A 23,846-nucleotide genomic window follows, 5' to 3' on the forward strand; every position below is an offset into this window, starting at 1 on the left:
AATAAAGGTAGGGAGTCACAAGGGGAGAGAGACTTGTCCTGTGTTAGAAAGAGCATAGCTTGGGTCCCACACTACTGACTTCCCAGCTCAGCAGCTCCAGGCTCCAGCAACCAGCGGCCAAAGCTGCAAGTCCCGCCCAGCTCCTGCGACCTGTGACCTGCAGCTGGCAACCCCTGCCTGGCTCCTGCAACCCATACAGCCCACGGCCAGGGACTTTACCCTCCGGCTACCTGTCTGGCTCCTGCAACCCATGGCCCATGCCTGGCATTACCACTAGACTCTTGCAACCTGTGGCCTGGCGACTCTGCCGTTTGGTTCCCCACTGGGCTTCTGAGACCATGGCCCATAGCCAGGGGTTCCTGCCCAGCTCCTGAGACCCTTGAGGCCCCTGAGGCCAGCGACTCCACTCTCTGACTTCTCAACCAGCTCCTGTGACCCTTGCCTGTGGCAATGCTCTCCAGTTCCCTGCCAGCTCCTGCAACCTGCACACAGCAGTACCCCAGACCAGCAGCGCCACCCCTAACTGTGGTGGCAGCTCCACAGTCCCTCCCACTGGGGTCAAATTGAGCTGCCAGTGGACCCCCGCTGCCTAGATACTGAAGACCTTTTGAACTCTCCCACCTGATCTGTGTTTGTGTCCACTGGGACAATTGATTTGGAACTCTTGACCTGAGCCCTTCACCTGGGGATTGACCAAGGTTGTACCCTAGTTGCATTGTTGTGGGAGTGTGGGATTCTCCCCTTCCAGTTATCACCTGTGGGAGGTGGAGGGCAGGGTTTCTTAGTTGCTTATATATCTCCAAAACTGATATTTCAGCCCAAAGCCACTGATTCACTAGGATTGGACAGAGACTAACTGAATACCGGTCAGCACCATCTAGCCCCATCACACCAAGCAGGTGCCCAGAGTTTCAGGCAGTAGTTCTGAATAAGGCCTTTGTAAAGCTCTACGGAAAAGCCACAATCACCAGTCCCAGTTCCCTGGTAAAGGGCTGGTTAATTACAACCAGGAACCCTAAATTCAATTTCACCTTGCCAGCTTCTCTAGCCAAATGGTGAAAAATAATCATGGGGCAGAATCAGTAGAAAAACTCTCACAACATGAATAATCAGAGTAGATCAACTCCCCCAAGGAATGACAAAGGAGACACAACAGAAAATCCCATTCATAAACAAATGGCTGAGATGTCAGAAATTGAATTCAGAATGTGGATTGCAAATGAGATTAACAGAATGGTGGCAAAGATGGAATTAGAAATTCAAGGAGCAATTCAAAAGTTGTCTCAAGAATTCAATGAATTAAAAGACAAAATCACCAAAGATTTTGAGACAGTGAAGCAAGAACTTGCAACCCTCAAAGATCTGAGAAATACAGTAGAATCCCTCAGTAATAGAATAGAGCAGGCAGAAGAAAGGATCTCTGACATTGAAGATGAAGCTTTTGAATGCTCCCAAATGCTCAAAGAGGAAGAGAAGTGGAGAGCAAAAATGGATCATTCCCTGAGAGAATTGTGGGACCACTCCAAATGAGCAAACATTTGCCACATAGGAATCCTTGAAGGAGAAGAGGATGGTCCAAAAAGCACAGATACTCTACTCCAAGAGATAATTGAGGAGAACTTCCCAAGTATGGCAAGACATACTGAAATTCAGATAGCAGACAGTTCCAGAACCCTAGCACAACTCAACCCAAATAAAGCATCTTCTAGACACATTGTAATTAACTTTGCCAAAGTTAATCTGAAGAAGAAAATCCTGCAAGAAGCCAGATGTAAGAAAATCATAACCTACAAGGGGAAGAATATTAGAATGACTGCAGATCTTTCTGCTGAAACTTTTCAAGCCAGAAGAGTATGGTCATCGACCTTCAATCTCCTAAAAAAAAAAAAAAAAAAATTCAGCCCAGGATCCTGTATCCAGCTAAACTGAGCTTCGTTTATGATGGAGAAGTTAAATACTTTAATGACATACACATGTTGAAGAAATTTGCCATAACCAAACCAGCTCTTCAGGATATCCTCAGACCCACCCTCCATAACGACCAGCACAATGCTCTACCACCAAAATAAACTCACTCTGAAATTCTTGACCAAAACCTAATTTCTGCAGTGGTGAAAAGATTCAAAATGTCCACTGGATTTTTGAAAAACTTGACATCCAAAATACTACCAGGCTTATCAATACTCTCAATTAAGGCGAATGGCTTAAACTATCCTCTTAAGAGGCACAGATTGGCTAACTGGACACAAAAACTTAAGTCAGATATCTGCTCCATACAAGAATCTCATCTAACCTTGAAGGATAAATATAGACTCAGGGTGAAAGGATGGGGATCTGTAATCCAGGCAAATGGAAATCAGAAAAAAGCAGGGGTGGCAATTTTATTTGCAGATATACTAGGCTTTAAATCAACAAAAGTAAGGAAAGACAAGGATGGTCACTTCATATTTGTTAAGAGAAACACTCAACATGATGAGATGTTAATTATTAACACATATGTGCCCAACCAGAATGCTCCTCAATTTATAAGGGAGACCCTAACAGATATGAGCAATTTAATATCTTCCAGCACCATAATAGTTGGAGATTTTAACACCCCTTTGACAGTGTTGGATAGATCCTCCAATAAGAAACTAAGCAAAGAAATTTTAAACTTAAACTTCACCATATAACAATTGAATTTAACAGACATCTACAGAACATTTCATCTGAACAAAGCTGAACACACATTCTTCTCATCAGCCCATGGAACATCCTCCAAAATTGATCACATCTTAGGTCACAAGTCTAACCTCAGCAAATTTAAAAGTATAGAAATTATTCCTTGTATTTTCTCGGATTATCATGCAATAAAAGTTGAACTCATCAATAACAGGTATCTGCATACTCATACAAAGACATGGAAACTAAATAACCTTTTGCTGAATGATAGCTGGGCCATAGATGAGATTAAGAAGGAAATTGCCAAATTTTGGGAACAAAACAATAATGGAGACACAAATTATCAGAATCTATGGGATACTGCAATGGCAGTCCTAAGAGGGAAATTTATAGTGTTGCAAGCCTTCCTCAAGGGAACGGAAAAAGGGAAAGTCAATAACATAACATCTTAAGCAACTGGAAAAGGAAGAACATTCCAACACCAAACCCAGCAGAAGAAAAGAGATAACAAAAATTAGAGCAGAATTAAATGAAATCAAAAACAAAAGAATTATTCAAAAGATCAATGAATCAAAAAGTTGGCTTTTTGAAAATGTCAACAAAATTGATAAACCTTTGGCCAACCTAAACAAAAATAGAAAATTAAAGTCTATAGTATCATCGATCAGAAATGACAAAGGTGAAGTAACAACAGACACCTCAGAAATTCAAAAAATTCTTAATAAATACTACAAAAAACTTTATTCTCAGAAATATAAAAATCTGAAAGAAATTGACCAATATGTGGAAGCACACCACTTCCTAAACTTAATCAGACAGAATAGGAAATGCTGAACAGACCTATTTCAAGTACTGAAATAGAATCAACTATAAGAAATCTCCCAAAAAAGAAGACTCCAGGACCAGATGGCTTCAGATCAGAATTCTACCAAACCCTTAAAGAGGAACTAGTACTTACTGAACTTTTTCCAAAACATCAAAAAAGAAGGAATACTACCCAACACATTCTATGAAGCAAATATCACCCTGATGCCCAAACCAGGAAAAGACCCAACAAGAAAAGAAAACTATACATCAATATCACTAATGAATATTGATGCAAAAATATTCAATAAGATCCTAGAAAGCAGAATCCAGCAACACATCTAACAAATTATACACCATGACCAAGTGGGTTTTATCCCAGGCTCTCAAGTTTGGTTCAATATATGTAAATCTATAAATATAATACATCACATAAACAAACTAAAAAACAAAGACCATATGATTCTCTCAATAGATGCAGAAAACTTTTGACAATATCCAGCATCCTTTCGTGATCAGAACACTTAAAAAAAATAGGTATAGAAGGGACATTTCTTAAACTGATAGAGGCCATCTACAACAAACCCACAGACAATATTATATTGAATGGAGTAAAATTAAAAACACTTCCGCTCAGATCAGGAATCAGGCAACGTTGCCCATTGTCTCCACTGCTTTTTAACATTATAATGAAAGTCTTAGCCATCACAATCAGGCAAGAGAAGGCAATCAAGGGTATACAAATAGGGTCAGAGGAGACCAAACTTTCACTCTTCACAGATGATATGATTTTATATATCATCTGAGAAAACCCCAGAGACTCAACCACAAAAGTCTTATAAGTGATCAAGGAATACAGCAGCATCTCAGGATATAAAATCAATACTCACAAATCAGTAGCTTTTATATATACCAATAATAGTCAAGACAAAAAAACAGTCAAGGACTCTATTCCCTTTACAGTTGTGCCAAAGAAGATGAAATATTTGGGAATTTACCTAACAAAGGAAGTGAAAGATCTCTATAAAGAGAATTATGAAACTCTGAGAAAAGAAAGAGCTGAAGATGTTAACAAATGGAAAAACATACCATGCTCATGGCTGGGAAGAATCAACATTGTTAAAATGTCCATATTACCCAAAGCAATTTACAAATGTCATGCAATCCCTATCAAAGCATCACCATCATACTTTAAAGATATGGAAAAAACAGTACTTCATTTTATATAGAACCAGAAAAAACCTCCAATAGCCAAGACATTACTCAGAAATAAAAACAAATCAGGAGGAATCACATTACCAGACTTCAAACTATACTATAAATCTACAGTGATCAAAACAGCATGGTATTGGCACAAAAATAGAGAGGTAGATGTATGGAACAGAATTGAGAACCAAGAGATGAAACCAGACACTTATCATCATTTGATCTTTGATAAGCCTATCAAAAATATGAATGGGGGAAAGACTGCCTATTTAACAAATGGTGCTGGGAGAATTGCCTGGCAACTTGTAGAAGACTGAAACTGGACTTCACCTTTCACCATTAACAAAAATTGACTCTCACTAGATAAAAGATTTAAACTTAAGGCATGAAACTATAAAGATTCTTGGAGAGAGTTCAGGAGAAACACTTGAAGAAATTGGCCTGGGAGAATATTTTATGAGGAAGACCCTCAGGCAATTGAAGCAACACCAAAAATACATTACTGGGATCTGATCAAACTAAAAAGCTTCTGCACAAGCAAGAACATAGTAAGTAAAGCAAGCAGACAGCCTTCAGAATGGGAGAGGATGTTTGCAGTTTATACTTCTGGCAAAGGTTTGATAACCAGAATCCACAGAGAACTCAAACTTATTAAAAAGAAAAGAACAAGTAATCCCATTTTATTGTGGGCAAGGAACTTGAACAGAATCTTCTCTGAAGAAGATAGGCACATGGCCTACAGACAAATGAAAAAATGCTCATCATCTTTAATCATCAGAGAAATGCAAATTAAAACCACTTTGAGATATCATCCAAATCCAGTAAGAGTGGCTCACATAAAAAAAATCCCAAAACTACAGATGTTGACATGGATGTGTAGAAAAGGGAACACTTCTGTACTGCTGGTGGGAGTGTAAGCTAATACATCCCTTTTGGAAAGAAATGTGGAAAATACTCAGGAATCTAAAAGTAGACCTGCCATTTGATCCTGCAATTCCTCTACTAGGTGTATAACCAAAAATCACTTTATAACAAAGATATTTGCACCAGATTGTTCATTGCAGCTCAAATCATAATAGCCAAGCCATGGAAGAAGCCCAAGTGCCCACTAACCCATGAATGGATTAATAAATTGTGGTATATGTATACCATGGAATATTATGTAGCCTTAAAAAATATGGGGACTTTACCTCTTTTATGTTTACATGGATGGAGCTGGAACATGTCCTACTTAGTAAAGTATCTCAAGAATGGAAGAAAAAATACCCAATGTACTCAGTACTATTATGAAACCAATTTACACTCACTCACACTTTCATATGCAGAAGAGATCACAACTATGGCCCAAGATGAAGGAGGGAGGAGGGAAAGATGGGAGGGGAAGAGGGAGGTCAGATCGAGGGAGGGTGAATGGTGGGATCACACCTATGGTGCATAATGCAAGGGTACATGTCGGATCTATTAGTAAAGAGTATAAGTGTCTTAACACAATAATTAAGTAAATGAGATGAGGTATACATTAACTAGTGTGATATAAGCATTCCTAATTCTACATGAAATCAGCACATTGTACCCCATAAATGCATTGATGTATACATGATCTATATTTATGATTTAATAAATAAATAAAAGAAATTCAAGAAAATAGATTTAAAAATTAGATGAAATTAGGAAAATAACTTAAGACAAAATAAGAATTTTGACAACGAATTGGAAACAATTTAAAAAACAAGAGGAAGGGCGGCGCCTGTGGCTCAGTCGGTAAGGCGCCGGCCCCATATACCGAGGGTGGCGGGTTCAAACCCGGCCCCGGCCAAACTGCAACCAAAAAATAGCCGGGCGTTGTGGCGGGCGCCTGTAGTCCCAGCTACTCGGGAGGCTGAGGCAAGAGAATCGCTTAAGCCCAGGAGTTGGAGGTTGCTGTGAGCTGTGTGAGGCCATGGCACTCTACTGAGGGCCATAAAGTGAGACTCTGTCTCTACAAAAAAAAAAAAAAAAAAACAAGAGGAAATCATATTAAAAAAACACTGTAATGAAGCTAAAAAATTCAACAAAGCTTCTTCAAGCGACCTGATCAAGCAGAAGAAAAAAAAATCAGTAAGTCCAAAAACAGGACATTTGAAATTATTCAATCACAAAAGAAGCAAAAGAAGAAAAGAATCAAGAAGTTCTCCAGGAATTATTGGACATCATCAGGCAAATTAACCATTGCATAGCAGGATTTTCTATGAAGAGCAAGAAAAGGGCTTAGAAAGCATATTTAAGGTAATAATTGCTAAAGAGCAAGAAAAGGGCTTAGAAAGCATATTTAAGGTAATAATTGCTAAAGATTTCTCAAATCCGGAGAAATATGACAACAACTAGATACAAAAAGCTTAGAGATGGTCAAGGTCAACACAAACGGGAATTCACCAACATACATCATAATTGAATTATAAGAAATCAAAGACAAAGAAAGAATGTTGAATGCAGCAAAAGAAAAGATAGGAAATATACCATACTCAAGTGAGCTCTGATACAGGTTTTAGCAAATTTTTCAGCAGAAATCCTGAAGGAAGGAGAGAATGGGAAGATATATTCAAAGTGTTGAGGGGGAAGAGGAGGACTGCCAACCAAGAATAGCTTACATGGCAAAGCTGGTCTTCAGAAATAAGGAAGAAATAAAATTTTCCCAGACAAAAAATTCTAAAGTAATTCATTAGCCGTTGGCTGTTTTATAGAAATTGCTAAAGTGAGTCCTTTAAGCTGAAATTAAAGGCAATAATTTGAAAATAAAAAATGTACAAAAGCAAAAAAATTCAATGGTGTCATGTTTACATGGATGGAGCTGGAACATATTCTCCTTAGTAAAGTATCTGAAGAATGGAAGAAAAAGTATCCAATGTACTCAGCCCTACTATGATGGCTTTCATATGAAAGCTATAACCCAGTTATAACCTAAGAATAGGGGGAAGGGGCGAGAGTGAGGGGAGGCAGGGGGGAGGATGGGCGGAGGGACCGTGATTGGTGGGATTACACCTACAGTGCATCTTACAAGGGTACATGTGAAACAGTAAATGTAGAATATAAACGTCTCAACACAATAACTAAGAAATGCCAGGAAGGCTATTTAACCAGTGTGATGAAAATGTGTCAAACGGTCTATAAAAGCAGTGTATGGTGCCCCATGATCACATTAATGTACACAGCTATGATTTAATAATAAATAAATAAAAAGAAATGCCTATTCGTATCCTTTGCCTGTTTTTAAATAGGATTATTTGTTTTTTACTATTGAGTTATGTGAGTTCTTTGAATACTCCAGATATTGATCTCATTTGTCTTGTGTTTTTCTTGCCTGTGATTTTGAAGTCTCTTAGCCTAGACCAGTGCCTTGAAGGAAAAAAAAAAATGAAGAAGAAGAAAGAAAGAAAAGAAGGAAAATAAAGCAACACGAGGAAGTCATCATCACCTTAAAGTAGCCTGTTTTATAAATAAATATTTTATGTAAGTCTCATGATAACCACAAATCAAAAATTTATACTAACTAAATAACATGTAAAAAGAAAGAATTCGAAGCATATAACCACAGCCATCAAACTACAAAAGAAGTATAAAAGGAGAAAAAAAGAAACAGAAGACTTACAAAATAATCAGAAAATAAATCAGAAAATGGCAGTAGTATGTCCTTACTTGTCAATAATTACCTTGAATGTGAATAGATTAAATTCTTCAATATAGGGCGGCGCCTGTGGCTCAAAGAGTAGGGCGTCAGTCCCATATGCTGGAGGTGGCAGGTTCAAACCCAGCCCTGGCCAAAAAACACACACAAAAAAAAGAAATAATAATACATAAATAAATAAAATAAATTCTTCAATATAAAGACAGAGTGGGTGAATGGATTTTTAAAAATGCAATGCAACCATGCACTGTCTACAAGAAACTCACTTTACTGGTAAGAAAACATATAGGCTGTAAGAAAAGGAATAGAAAAAAATCTGTGCAAACAAAAGCAAAAAGAGAACAGAGGTAACTATATTTATATCAGACAAAATAGACTTTAAGTCAACAACTATAAAAAGAAACAATGTCATTACATAGGGATAAAGGGGTTAATTAAGAAGACATAACAATTGTACATATAGTGTATCCAACATCAGAATAACTAAATACATTAACAATTATTAAATGATATGAAGGGAGAGAGAAAGACTACAGTACTAGAAGAATAAGAAATCTCAATACCCCACTTTCAACGAAGTACAGATTATCTAGACAGAAAATCAAAAAAAGAAACATTGGATTTGAATTAACACTTTAGACCAAATGGACTTACATTATACAGAACATTCCCTGCAACAGCAGCAGAATACATATTCTTCTCAAGAACATTCTCCAGGGGAGATGATATAGTAGCCCACAAAACAAATCTTAACAAATTTAAGAGAATTAAAATAATATCAAGTATCTTTTCAGATCACAATGACACAAAACTAGAATCAACAGCAAGAGAAATTTTGGAAAATACACAAATATGCTGAAATCAAACAGTATGTTCCTAAACAACCAATCACTTAAGAAATCAAAAATGAAATGTTTTTGACACAATAGAAAATGAAAATACATCATACCAAAAATTATGCAGCAAAGGCAATCCTAAGAGGGAAATTTATAAAAATAAATCTGAATATCAAAAAGAAATATCACAAATAAATAAAACATTATGTCTCAAGAAACTAGAAAGAGAACAAACTAAACTAAACTAGAAAGAGAACAAACTAAAGAGAAAAAAGAAAACAAAAATCAGAGGAGAAATAAATGAGAGACTAGAAAAATAACAGAAAAAAAAATCAATAAAATAAAGTTTTCATAAAATCAACAAACCCTTAGCTAGACTAGGAGAAAAAGAGACACTATGGAAATAAATAAAATCAGAAAAAAATATAATACATTAAAATTGATATCATGGAAATACAAAGTATCATAATAAACTACTATGAAGAATTATATACCAATAATTTGGACAATCTAGAAGAAACAGATAAATTCCTAGACACATACACCTAACAACAGTTTATCATAAAGAAACAGAAAGCCTGAACAGACCAATAGTGAGTATGGAGATTGAACCGGTAATTCAAGTCTGTCATTGAAGATAAGTTGCATGGATGACTTCACTCTTGAATTCTACTAAATATTTAAAGAACTAATATTATTTCTCCTCAACCACTTAAAAAAAATTGAAAAGGGGGAATACTTTCAAACTCATTTTATGACAAAGCCAATGACACTATAAAAAAATGATAGGCCTATATCCCTGAGAAACAAAGATATAGAAATGGTGAACAAAATATCAGAAAACCAAATTCAAGAACACATTGAAAAAATAATTCAATACAATTAAGTGAGATTTATTTGGGGGATGCAAGGATTGCTCAACATATGCAAATCAATCAATATTATGTACCACATTAACAAAATGAAGGATGAAAGTAATAGACCATCTCTAAAGATGGAGAGAAAGCATTTGACAAAATCCAGCACTCTTTTATGATAAAAAGCTCTCAAAAGATTAGGTATAGGGTGGCACTTGTGGCTCAGTCAGTAAGGCGCCGGCCCCACATACCGAGGGTGACGGGTTCAAACCCGGCCCCAGCCAAACTGCAACCAAAAAATAGCCGGGCGTTGTGGTGGGCGCCTGTAGTCCCAGCTACTCGGGAGGCTGAGGCAAGAGAATCGCTTAAGCCCAGGAGTTGGAGGTTGCTGTGAGCTGTGTGAGGCCACGGCACTCTACCAAGGGCCATAAAGTGGGACCCTGTCTCTACAAAAAAAAAAAAAAAAAAGATTAGTTATAAAAGGAGTTTACCTCAACAATATAAGGCCATAAAGACCACATTTTACAAAATCATAGCTAATATTATTCTCAACAGTGAAAGTTTGAAAACTTTCCTTCTAACAACAGGGGCAAGACAAGAATGCCCATTCTCTTCAATTTTTTTTTTTTTTTCAACATAGTACTGAAAGTCTTAGGCAGAGCAATTAGGTAACAGAAAGGAATAAAAGGCAAAATTATCTCTATTTGCTAATAGCATGGCATTTTAAAATAGAAAACCCTAAAAAGTCACCAATAAACTGTTAGAACTGATTGCACAAATTCAGTAAAGTTGCAGAATACCAAATAAACATACGAAATTTAATAGCGTTTCTGTATACTAATAACAAACTACCTGAAAAAAATAAGACAATAATCCAATTTATAATAGCAAAAATAGTTAAATATTTATGTGTAAATTTAACAAGGAAAGTAAAAGGCTGTATATTGCAAACTGTAAATACTAATGAAAGAAATGTCAATAAATGGAAATATCTCCATGTTCATGCATTTGAAGAATTAATATTGTGAAAAATCCACAGTACCCATAATGAAGTACATATTCAGTACAATTCCTATCAAAATTTTAATGTCATTTTTCATAGAAAGAGAAAAAACAACCGTTAAATTCATATGGAATAGCAGAAAATACTGAATAACCAAAACAATTGTGAACAAAAAGAACAAAGCTAGAGGTATCACACTCCCTAATTTCAAAACATAAAGAGATGGTAACCAAAATATGGCACTAGCCTAAAAATAGATATAGTGACCAATGCAAGGGGATAGAAAACCCAGAAATAATCTCAGAAATTTACAGTCAACTGATTTTTGACATAGATGCCAAAAACACACAATGTGGAAAGATAATCTCTTTAAGAAATGTGTTGGCAAAATTAAATATCCACACCCTGAGAAATAAAATTAGATTCTTATCTTACCCCATATATTATAACCAACTCCAAATGACTTAAATATAACATCTTAAATTGTAAACTACTAGAAAAAAGCATGAGGGAAAAGCTTCATGACACTGGTATAAGTAACAACTTTTTGGATATAACCCAAAAAGCACAGGCAACAAAAGTAAAAATAGACAAATGGAATAGAATCAAACTAAAAGCTTCTACATAGCAAGAGAAACAATTAGCAAACTGAGAAGATAAACCACATAATGGAAGAAAATTTTCATTCACCATATATATCCAAAACCTAAAAGAAATTCATACAACTAAACAGCAAGAAAACAAATAACTCAATTAAAAAATGGACAATGGAGAGGCAGAGCAAGATGGCAGCCGAGTAAAAGCTTCCTTGCATCTGGGCACCGTGAATCTGGGGAGATAGGACTCCAGGCATCTCTGGCTGGTGGGAACTGCCTAGCATCACTCCTATGAGGATACAGGGAGTCAGCGAGAGACTTCTGGACCCCAAGAGGAGGACTAAAACAGTGGAAAACCGGCAAGTGGTCACGTGTGTTCAATCTGTCTAAACCCGCCCACAACTGTAAGTTCAGTAGCAGCGAGACCGCAAACCAGAAAGGCCTTACCTGTGAACTGTTTTGGTGTCTTTGGACTTGGCACTCAGCTGAACTGCCTTGGGGAGAGCCTGAGCGGGAGTGCGGAGAACTTTGGCCGTTGTCTAGGGCCCCAGTCTGAGCCGCTGAGCCAGACGAAGCTAATAGTGTTTGGCGGTGGGTCACATGGAACCATTGCCAGTGATCTGCCCCGGCAAGCTCCGCCCTCAGGGTCGCAGAGCTAGAAACGGGTGGGAGCTTGTAACTCAGCAACCAAGTAGCCTAAGGGTGGGATCTGAGCCGCCTTGCAGCCCTAACCCTCAGGGGCAGAGTGAGACCGATTTTGGCACACTGGGTAAGTGGATAGCCACTTCAGCAGTGATTCCAGCGAGAAAGCTGGGAAAGCTTCTGCTTAGCAAGTTTACAAGTTCAAAGTGCCTTTTAAGTGGGCTGAAGAGAGATTTAGGGAGTCTACCAGCTGGGGTTTGAGAAATCAGCAGCCTCCAGTCGTATCAGAACTGTGACTAACATCTCATACCCCAGAAGACCACGTGTTGCCCAGACAATATTCAATAACATATACAAACTGCTTTGGTTTTGGTTGTGTATTTTTTTCTCTTTTTCTGTTTGGTTGGTTTTTTTTGTTTGTTTGTTTATTTTGACGTTGTTCATGTTCTTTTGTTTTTTAATTTCAATCTTTTCCATACAGATCCATTTTTCTTTCTCAATTTTTCTAGTTCAATTATAATTTCCCATTGCTGCCTTTTTTAATAACTACAACTTCATTTTTGCTAGTGTTTCTACCCCTATCATTTGGTTTTTCACCCAATTGTATCCCCGTAAAGTTTTCTGTTTGCTTGTTTTGGTTTGATTTATAGCATTTTTGTCTTTCCTCTCTACTTGGTGGAGGTAGGGTACTGTGTCTGATCAGGTTAGCAAAGAGCTGCTGACCTCAAGGGAACCACCCAACTGGGCACCCCCAGAAGGTGGGGTTTTTTTAGGTTGTGTCAAAGTACCCTACTGTACACCTATATTGCCCTGTCTCCCTCTTTCTGTACCTCTCTTCTTTTTGTCAATATTCCTTATACCCACCCCCTCTCCTTTCTCTATCTTTCTTTTTTTCCTTATCACTCGGTCCTCCTTTCTTTCATCCCTTTTTTGCTCCTCAACCTTCTCACCCTTCTGGTCCTGTAACCCTTAATCCACAGGCACAAGAACTTAAAGAGCAAGAGGAAGTGAAGGAAAATTAGGGCAAGGAAACAGATTAAAGAAATCACCCATGAGGAAGAATCAGCAGAAAACTCCAGGCAACATGAAGAACCAGTCCAGAACAACCCCGCCAAGGGACCATGAGGTAGCTACTGCAGAGGATTCCACCTATACAGAAATGTTAGGAATGACAGAAAGGGAATTTAGAATACACATGTTGAAAACAATGAAAGAAATGATGGAAACAATGAAGGAAACTGCTAATAAAGTGGAAAATAATCAAAAGGAAATCCAAAAACAGAATCAAATCAGAGATGAACGATATGAAGAATATAAAAAGGATATAGCAGAGCTGAAGGAAATGAAACAGTCAATCAGGGAACTTAAAGATGCAATGGAAAGTATCAGCAACAGGTTAGACCATGCAGAAGAAAGAATTTCAGAGGTAGAAGACAAAGTTTTTGAGATAACTCAGATAGTAAAAGAGGCAGAAAAGAAGAGAGAGAAAGCAGAACGTTCACTGTCAGAATTATGGGACTTTATGAAGCGTTCCAACGTACGAGTTATAGGAATTCCAGAAGGGGAAGAAGAATGCCCCAGAGGAATGGAAGCCATACTAGAGAATATTATAAAAGAAAATTTCCCAAACATCACCAAAGATTCTGACACACTGCTTTCAGAGGGATATCGGACCCCAGGTCGCCTCAACTGTAACCGAGCTTCTCCAAGACACATTGTGATGAACCTGTCCAAAGTCAAGACAAAAGAAAAGATTCTGCAAGCTGCCAGGAGTAAGCGCCAGTTGACCTACAGGAGCAAATCCATCAGAGTGACCGCAGACTTCTCTAATGAAACCTCCCAAGCAAGAAGACAATGGTCATCTACCTTTAATCTACTTAAACAGAACAATTTTCAGCCCAGAATTCTGTACCCTGCTAAGCTAAGCTTCAAAATTGACGGAGAAATCAAATCATTTACGGATTTACAAACATTGAGGAAATTCGCCACAACAAGACCAGCTCTACAGGAAATACTTCAACCTGTTCTGCACACTGACCACCACAATGGATCAGCAGCAAAGTAAGAACTCAGAAATCAAAGGACAGAACCTAACCTCCACACTGATGCAAAAGATAAAACTAAGCAATGGACTCTCACCAAATAAGACGAATAGAATACTACCACACTTATCAATTATCTCCATAAATGTTAATGGCTTGAATTCCCCACTGAAGAGACATAGATTGGCTGACTGGATTAAAAAATACAAGCCATCCATTTGCTGTCTGCAAGAAACACACCTGGCTTCAAAAGACAAATTAAAGCTCCGAGTAAAGGGTTGGAAGACAATTTTTCAGGCAAATGGAATTCAGAAGAAAAGAGGAGTTGCAATCTTATTTTCAGATACATGTGGATTTAAAGCAACTAAAGTCAAAAAAGACAAAGATGGTCACTTTATATTGGTCAAGGGAAAACTACAACAAGAAGACATTTCAATTCTAAATATTTATGCACCCAATTTAAATGCTCCCAGATTCTTGAAGCAGACCTTACTCAGTCTGAGCAATATGATATCTGATAATACCATCATAACAGGGGACTTTAACACACCTCTTACAGAGCTGGACAGATCCTCTAAACAGAAATTAAACAAAGATATAAGAGATTTAAATGAGACCCTAGAACAACTATGCTTGATAGACGCATATAGAACACTCCACCCCAAAGATAAAGAATATACATTCTTCTCATCACCCCATGGAACATTCTCCAAAATTGATCATATCCTGGAACACAAAACAAATATCAACAGAATCAAAAGAATTGAAATTTTACCTTGTATCTTTTCAGACCATAAGGCACTAAAGGTGGAACTCAACTCTAACAAAAATGCTCGACCCCACCCAAAGGCATGGAAATTAAACAATCTTCTGTTGAATAACAGATGGGTGCAGAAAGAAATAAAACAGGAAATCATTAACTTCCTTGAGCATAACAACAATGAAGACACAAGCTACCAAAACCTGTGGGATACTGCAAAAGCAGTTTTGAGAGGAAAATTCATCGCTTTAGATGCCTACATTCGAAAAACAGAAAGAGAACACATCAACAATCTCACAAGAGATCTTATGGAATTGGAAAAAGAAGAACAATCTAAGCCTAAACTCAGTAGAAGAAAAGAAATATCCAAAATCAAATCAGAGATCAATGAAATTGAAAACAAAAGAATCATTCAGAAAATTAATGAAATAAGGAGTTGGTTTTTTGAAAAAATAAATAAAATAGATAAACCATTGGCCAGACTAACTAGAAATAGAAAAGTAAAATCTCTAGTAACCTCAATTAGAAACGATAAAGGGGAAATAACAACTGATCCCACAGAGATACAAGAGATCATCTCTGAATACTACCAGAAACTCTATGCCCAGAAATTTGACAATGTGAAGGAAATGGATCAATATTTGGAATCACACCCTCTTCCTAGACTTAGTCAGGAAGAAATAGAGCTCCTGAACAGACCAATTTCAAGCACTGAGATCAAAGAAACAATAAAAAATCTTCCAACCAAAAAATGCCCTGGTCCAGATGGCTTCACTCCAGAATTCTATCAAACCTTCAAGGAAGAGCTTATTCCTGTACTGCAGAAATTATTCCAAAAAACTGAGGAAGAAGGAATCTTCCCCAACACATTCTATGAAGCAAACATCACCCTGATACCAAAACCAGGAAAAGACCCAAACAAAAAGGAGAATTTCAGACCAATCTCACTCATGAATATAGATGGAAAAATTCTCAATAAAATCCTAGCCAATAGATTACAGCTTATCATCAAAAAAGTCATTCATCATGATCAAGTAGGCTTCATCCCAGGGATGCAAGGCTGGTTTAACATACGCAAGTCCATAAACTTTATCCACCATATTAACAGAGGCAAAAATAAAGATCACATGATCCTCTCAATAGATGCAGAAAAAGCATTTGATAAAATCCAGCATCCTTTTCTAATTAGAACACTGAAGAGTATAGGCATAGGTGGCACATTTCTAAAACTGATTGAAGCTATCTATGACAAACCCACAGCCAATATTTTACTGAATGGAGTAAAACTGAAAGCTTTTCCTCTTAGAACTGGAACCAGACAAGGTTGTCCTGTGTCACCTTTACTATTCAACATAGTGCTGGAAGTTCTAGCCAATATAATTAGGCAAGATAAGGAAATAAAGGGAATCCAAATGGGAGCAGAGGAGGTCAAACTCTCCCTCTTTGCTGACGACATGATCTTATACTTAGAGAACCCCAAAGACTCAACCACAAGACTCCTAGAAGTCATCAAAAAATACAGTAATGTTTCAGGATATAAAATCAATGTGCACAAGTCAGTAGCCTTTGTATACACCAATAACAGTCAAGATGAGAAGCTAATTAAGGACACAACTCCCTTCACCATAGTTTCAAAGAAAATGAAATACCTAGGAATATACCTTACGAAGGAGGTGAAGGACCTCTATAAAGAAAACTATGAAGTCCTCAGAAAGGAAATAGCAGAGGATATTAACAAATGGAAGAACATACCATGCTCATGGATAGGAAGAATCAACATTGTTAAAATGTCTATACTTCCCAAAGCAATCTACCTATTCAATGCCATTCCTATCAAAGTACCTACATCGTACTTTCAAGATTTGGAAAAAATGATTCTGCGTTTTGTATGGAACCGGAAAAAACCCCGCATAGCTAAGGCAGTTCTTAGTAACAAAAATAAAGCTGGGGGCATCAGCATACCAGATTTTAGTCTGTACTACAAAGCCATAGTGCTCAAGACAGCATGGTACTGGCACAAAAACAGAGACATAGACACTTGGAATCGAATTGAACACCAAGAAATGAAACTAACATCTTACAACCACCTAATCTTCGATAAACCAAACAAGAACTTACCTTGGGGGAAAGACTCCCTATTCAATAAATGGTGTTGGGAGAACTGGATGTCTACATGTAAAAGACTGAAACTGGACCCACACCTTTCCCCACTCACAAAAATTGACTCAAGATGGATAAAGGACTTAAATTTAAGGCATTAAACAATAAAAATCCTCAAAGAAAGCATAGGAAAAACACTGGAAGATATTGGCCTGGAGGAAGACTTCATGAAGAAGACTGCCATGGCAATTGCAACAACAACAAAAATAAACAAATGGGACTTCATTAAACTGAAAAGCTTCTGTACAGCTAAGGAGACAATAACCAAAGCAAAGAGACAACCCACACAATGGGAAAGGATATTTGCATATTTTCAATCAGACAAAAGCTTGATAACCAGGATCTATAGAGAACTCAAATTAATCCACATGAAAAAAGCCAACAATCCCTTATATCAATGGGCAAGAGACATGAATAGAACTTTCTCTAAAGATGACAGACGAATGGCTAACAAACACATGAAAAAATGTTCATCATCTCTATATATTAGAGAAATGCAAATCAAAACATCCCTGAGATATCATCTAACCCCAGTGAAAATGGGCCACATCACAAAATCTCAAAACTGCAGATGCTGGCATGGATGTGGAGAGAAGGGAACACTTTTACACTGCTGGTGGGACTGCAAACTAGTACAACCCTTCTGGAAGGAAGTATGGAGAAACCTCAAAGCACTCAACCTAGACCTCCCATTCGATCCTGCAATCCCATTACTGGGCATCTACCCAGAAGGAAAAAAATCCTTTTATCATAAGGGTACTTGTACTAGACTGTTTATTGCAGCTCAATTTACAATCGCCAAAATGTGGAAAGAGCCTTAATGCCCACCAACCCAGGAATGGATTAACAAGCTGTGGTATATGTATACCATGGAATACTATTCAGCCGTTAAAAAAAATGGAGACTCTACATCCTTCGTATTAACCTGGATGGAAATGGAAGACATTATTCTTAGTAAAGCATCACAAGAATGGAGAAGCATGAATCCTATGTACTCAATCTTGATATGAGGACAATTAATGACAATTAAGGTTATGGGGGGGAAGCAGAAAGAGGGATGGAGGGAGGGGGGTGGGGCCTTAGTGTGTGTCACACTTTATGGGGGCAAGACATGATTGCAAGAGGGACTTTACCTAACAATTGTAATCAGTGTAACTGGCTTATTGTACCCTCAATGAATCCCCAACAATAAAAAAAAAATAAAATAAAATAAAATAAAATAAATGGACAATGGACCCAAAAAGACATTTCTCAAAAGAAGATATACACATGGTTAATAGGTATATAAAAATGCTCAGCATAACTAATCATTAGGGATATGCAAACTAAAACCACAATGAAATACTTCTTCACACCTGCAAGAATGGCTTTTATCAAAAAGATAAAAGATAACATGTGTTGGAGAGTATGGAGAGAAAAGGGAACTCATACACTATTGGTAGAAATGTAAATTAGTATAGTTATAAAAAAATGATAGGGATGTTCCTCAAAAAACTAAAGTAGAACTGCCACATGATCCAGTAATCCTATACTAAGTGCATATCCAAAGGAACTAGAATTGATACATCAAAGGGATTTCTGCATTACCATATTCATTGCTGCATAATAACCAAGACACAGAAACAACCTAAACAAAAAATACAACCTAAGTATCCATACTAATGAATGAATGAGTAGATAAAGAAAATGTGGTAGATGTCCTTGTGGTAGATGTCACAGTTTGACTTACAGTTTTCAACTTTATGATGACATAATCCCATTATAAGTCAACGAGCATCTGGACTTAGACTTTTTCAACTACAATCTTTCAATTTCATAATGTGTTTATTGGGGTATTAAGTGCATTTTAACTTACTATGTTTTTAACTTACAATAAGTTTATCAAGATGTAATTCCATTGTTAAGGTGAGGAACATCTTGCATATATACAACAAATATTATTTGGCCTTATGAAGAAAGAAAATCCTGTCACATGCAACACTACAACAACATGGATGAATCTGGAAGACGTTATGCTAAGTGAAATAAACTAGGCATAGAAAGACAAATACCACCTGATCTCACTTACATTTCTAATCTAATAAAGTTGAAAAATCACAGAAGTAACGAGTAGGATGATGATTAACAGAAGCTGAGGTGGAGGAGAAGAAGGAATAAAGAGCTTTTGGTCAAAGGATGTAATGTTTCAGATTCAGAGGAGGAATAGGTTTTGAGATCTACTGCACTGTAAGATAACTAATCAATAATTACAAATGTATATTTCAGAATACTAAGAGTAAATTTCAGATATCTCGCCATAAAAAAAAGTGATAGGTAAATAAAGTGATGGATATGTGAGTTACTTTGATGATCACATTATATACATTATATACATATATCAAAACATAATATTGTATATAAATGGATATAAATATGATTTAATGATCAAAAATAATACTAATAATTTTTTTTTAAGAAAAGAACAGAAGCCAAAGAAGAACCAAATAAATAGAATATGATTCTATGCTCATGGTTAGGAAGACTCTATATTGTTAAGACATCAGTGCTTCCCAAATTTATCTCTACATTCAAACCAAAATCCCAGAAAATTATTTTGTAAATATCAACAAACTGATTCTAAATTTTATACAAAGAGGCAAAAGACCCAGAGTAGCTGACACAATATTGAAGTAAAAGAACAAAGGACTGACCACGATCTGACTTTAAGACTCACCATAATCCTACAGTAACTGAAACAGTATGGTATTGGGGAAAGCCCATACAAAAAGGTCAATGGAATATAATAGCCCAGTAATATAATAGCCCACATAGTCGATTGATCTTTGACAAAGAAGCAAAGACAACACAATGAATAAAGGTAGTCTTGTCAACAAATGGTGTTGGAACAAGTGAATATCCATATGCCCAAGATGAATCCAGACACAGACCCTATACCTGCCACAAAATTAACCCAAAATGAATTATAGACTTAAATGTAAAATACAAAATTATAAAACGCCTAGAAAATAACACAGGAAAAAATCCTGATGACCTTGGATTTGCTGATGACTGTTTAGGTCTAAAACCAAAGGCATACTATATGAAAGAATTATTAAACTGGAAATCTATTAAAATTTAAAATGTATGCTCTATGACAGTTACTGTCAAGAGAACAAGAAGACAAGCCATGAACTTGGAGAGAATATTTACAAAACACATATCTAATAAATGGTTATCTGAAATATACAAAGTACTCATAAAACTCCATAAGAAAACAAACCAAATTTAAAAATGGGCAAAAGATCTGACCAGACACCTCACCCCCACCCCCACAAAAAAAGCACAGATGGCAAATAAGGATATGATATGACACTCAACATCACAGATCAGTAGGGAATTGCAAGTTAAAACAACAGTACAATAAAACACCTCTATACGCCTGTTAGAACGGTGAAACTGCAAAACACTGATAACACCAAATGCCGGCAAAAACCTGGAGCAGCACAATAACAAAGGAACTCTCATTTGTTGCTTGTGGGAATGTAAAATGTTACAGCCCCTCTGGAAGAGAGTTTAGCAGTTTCTTACAAGACTACCATAAAATCCAGCAAATGCACTTCTTCATATTCACCCAAATGAGTTTAAATGTATATCCACAAAAAATATCTGTTTACGGATGTTTATAGAAGCTTTAGTCAGAACAGCCGAAACTCAGAAGCAACTAAGGTGTCCTAAGGTGAGTGGATAATTAAACTATGGTACATCTAGACAATGGAATCTTATTCAGTGCTAAAAAGAAATGAGCTGTCAAGACATGAAAAGACATGGAGAAATCTCAAACACACATTACCGAGTAAAAAAAAACAATCTGAAGGCAACATACTGTAGAGTGCAAATACATGTATATGACATATGACGCTCTGGACAAGGCAAAGCGGTAGTGGCAACAAGCAGGGAGACGAGAAGGACGAATGAACAAGGCACAGAGGATTTTCAGAACTCTGTACAACACTAGAACGGTGGCTACCTCTTATTATACATTTCTCCAAACCCATAGCATGTACACCCCCAAGAGCAAACTGTAGTGTAAACTATTTAGACTTTGAGTGATAATGAGGTGTCGGTGTAGATCCATTCGTTGTGACCAGTGGACCACGCTGCTGTGAGACATTGACAGTAGAAGAAACTGCGCATACGTGGAGGTAAGAGGTATATGGGAACTCTCTGTACCCTCTGCTTAATTTTGCTATGAACCTAAAACTGTTCTTCTAAAAAGTAAAGTCTACTTGTTAAGAAGTATCAATAAATATGAAATACATGAGAATGAACCAACATTCCAAAATATAGGAAAGACCTGAGAGAAATTAAAGAATCCTGAGATAAAACATGTCATAAAGTGGAGCACTCATTATGGTATTGGCCTAAGTGTCCATCAGCCAAGGAGTGGCCACAGAAAATGTGGTATATATGCGTGTGTGTACAAGAAAAAGGAAAGTGTGTGCTCTTTACAAAAGCCTGTACAGGAACGTTCAGAGCAGCTGTCGTTTCAATAGCTGAAAACTGTAAACAAACCAAATGCCCGTTAACAAGTAAATAAATAAATAAAGTGTGGCATATCCATAAAGTAGAACACTACTCAGAGTTAAAACAAATTAAATATTGATAACCACAAGATGGATAAATATCAACGTAATTATGCTGAATGAAAGATGCCAGATGAAAAACGCATGCATGGATATGAATCCCACGTATATGAAATCCTAGAAAATACAAACTAATCTAAAACAACAGAAAACAGATCTTTGGTTACTTGGTAAAAGGAAAAAATGAAGGATAAAATGGATCACAAAAGGACACAAGGAAATATCGGGGTGGTAGGTATGTAGGTATATTTGTCACTTGGTTGTCATTTTCTTGATTTCACGGGTGCAACATGTACCCATATGTGCAATTTGTTGTATGTCAATTTTATCCCAATCAAGCTACAAAAAATAATAATAAACACTCAAGCCTAATAACAAAACAAGAAGTCTGATTACGCTGCCCTTCTGGGTCCCACACTTAGATTGGTAGATGTAGACACCAACTTGTCAAAGCCTCTAAACTGGAAAGAGGTGTATGCCATTTAACCCTCTCAACTGCCCAGTGGCCGTCTCTGCTCCCTTACAAAATTTTCTTAACACTCCATTGTACCATTGCTATATTTTATACACACGTAGCATTCGTCATTCTGAACGGCAATTATTTTCTCGTCTGTCAAATGTCATTGGGAGTAATATACATAATGCCTTGGTCATCTTTATCTCCCCAGGTCTAGCATGATGCTTGGTTGAAGAATGAATCTCTAAATCAGGAAGCAAACCATTATAACCTGTGTGAAGTTTTTCTTCCTAAGGTGTTTATAAGGTTAACATGAATATAAACACCTTAGAAGGAAAAACTTAATGTAAGTTATAATGTGGAGTTTACAGTTCTTAGAAATGTCTTTTTCCTCCCACTATGGCCCCATGTAAAATAAACTACCAAAAACAAATTCAAAAGCTAAAAAATAAACAAACTCAGAACTTCTTAAGGGGTCAGCTATAAAACTCGGACTCCAAAAGATCTTTCACAGTCCCTTCACTCAAAGTAAAAAAATTTAACTTTTGACTCTTTTAACACCACCATGATCAAAATGCAACATGGTTTGAAAAGCTGTATTTGACACTGGGGTTCTGACCAGTCATTCTTCCTCCTTGTGCAATGGCCATAAGTGAGGACCGATTTACCTTGATGAAAACAAAGGGCAAGTAATTCTTTCAGTCAAAAAATTTCTAAGAGATATGGTTGAACTGTATGAGATGAAGAGCCCAGTACTGACAGGCTGCACAGCAGTTGGTAGGTTAAAAAAAAAAAACCGAGGTCTAATTGTCTACAAAGAGAATGGTCTCTTAGCTTAAAAATGGGCAGGAGCGATTCGCCTTATAACCTGAAAAGTGCATTTGCCAGTGTTAATACCATGTCCGTTCAATGCAGCTCAATAAACACTTCTCTCTCTTTCTCTTTTTTATTTCAATGAACACTGCTTTAATTGCCAATCTTGTACTTCATAAACAGGAGAAGAAAATGTTCATAGCAGCAGCCATACAGATAAGTATCTCGGACATGAAGAGATCATCTTTGGGGAAAAAGAACGGTTTTATACTTGCTGTATATGGTAACATACTCGATAATTTACAAGACATTTTTAAAGTCTAAATTTCACATGCTCTTCACCCTAAAGTCATGAGAAAGATCAAGTAGGTGAGGATCATGCCCAAGGTCCCACTGTAAGTTAATGATTGAACTTGAAACAGATGTGATACTTAAACCTGTACTTTTCCTACTGCCTTCCTCTTTATTCTGCTTTCAATAACTTTAGGATATCATCTTCTGGGGGGGGGGGAAGGGGGAAGGACTTTGCCTAATAACTTTTCAGTTTTTCTGCCCTCTCTCCCTTTCCTCTGCTTTTCCACCCAGCTTTTTAAAGGAAATTCCTTGTGATAAGAAGCATTCCTGCAATTGGGCTCCCTGCTCACCACTCAATGAAATTACTCTTCTTGAAAATCTCTGCAAAATTCAGTGACCTTTCTCAACTTCACTGTCCTACCGACCTTCAGG

This window comes from Nycticebus coucang, chromosome 10 (assembly GCF_027406575.1).
Source record: "Nycticebus coucang isolate mNycCou1 chromosome 10, mNycCou1.pri, whole genome shotgun sequence".
Lineage (NCBI taxonomy): Eukaryota > Metazoa > Chordata > Mammalia > Primates > Lorisidae > Nycticebus > Nycticebus coucang.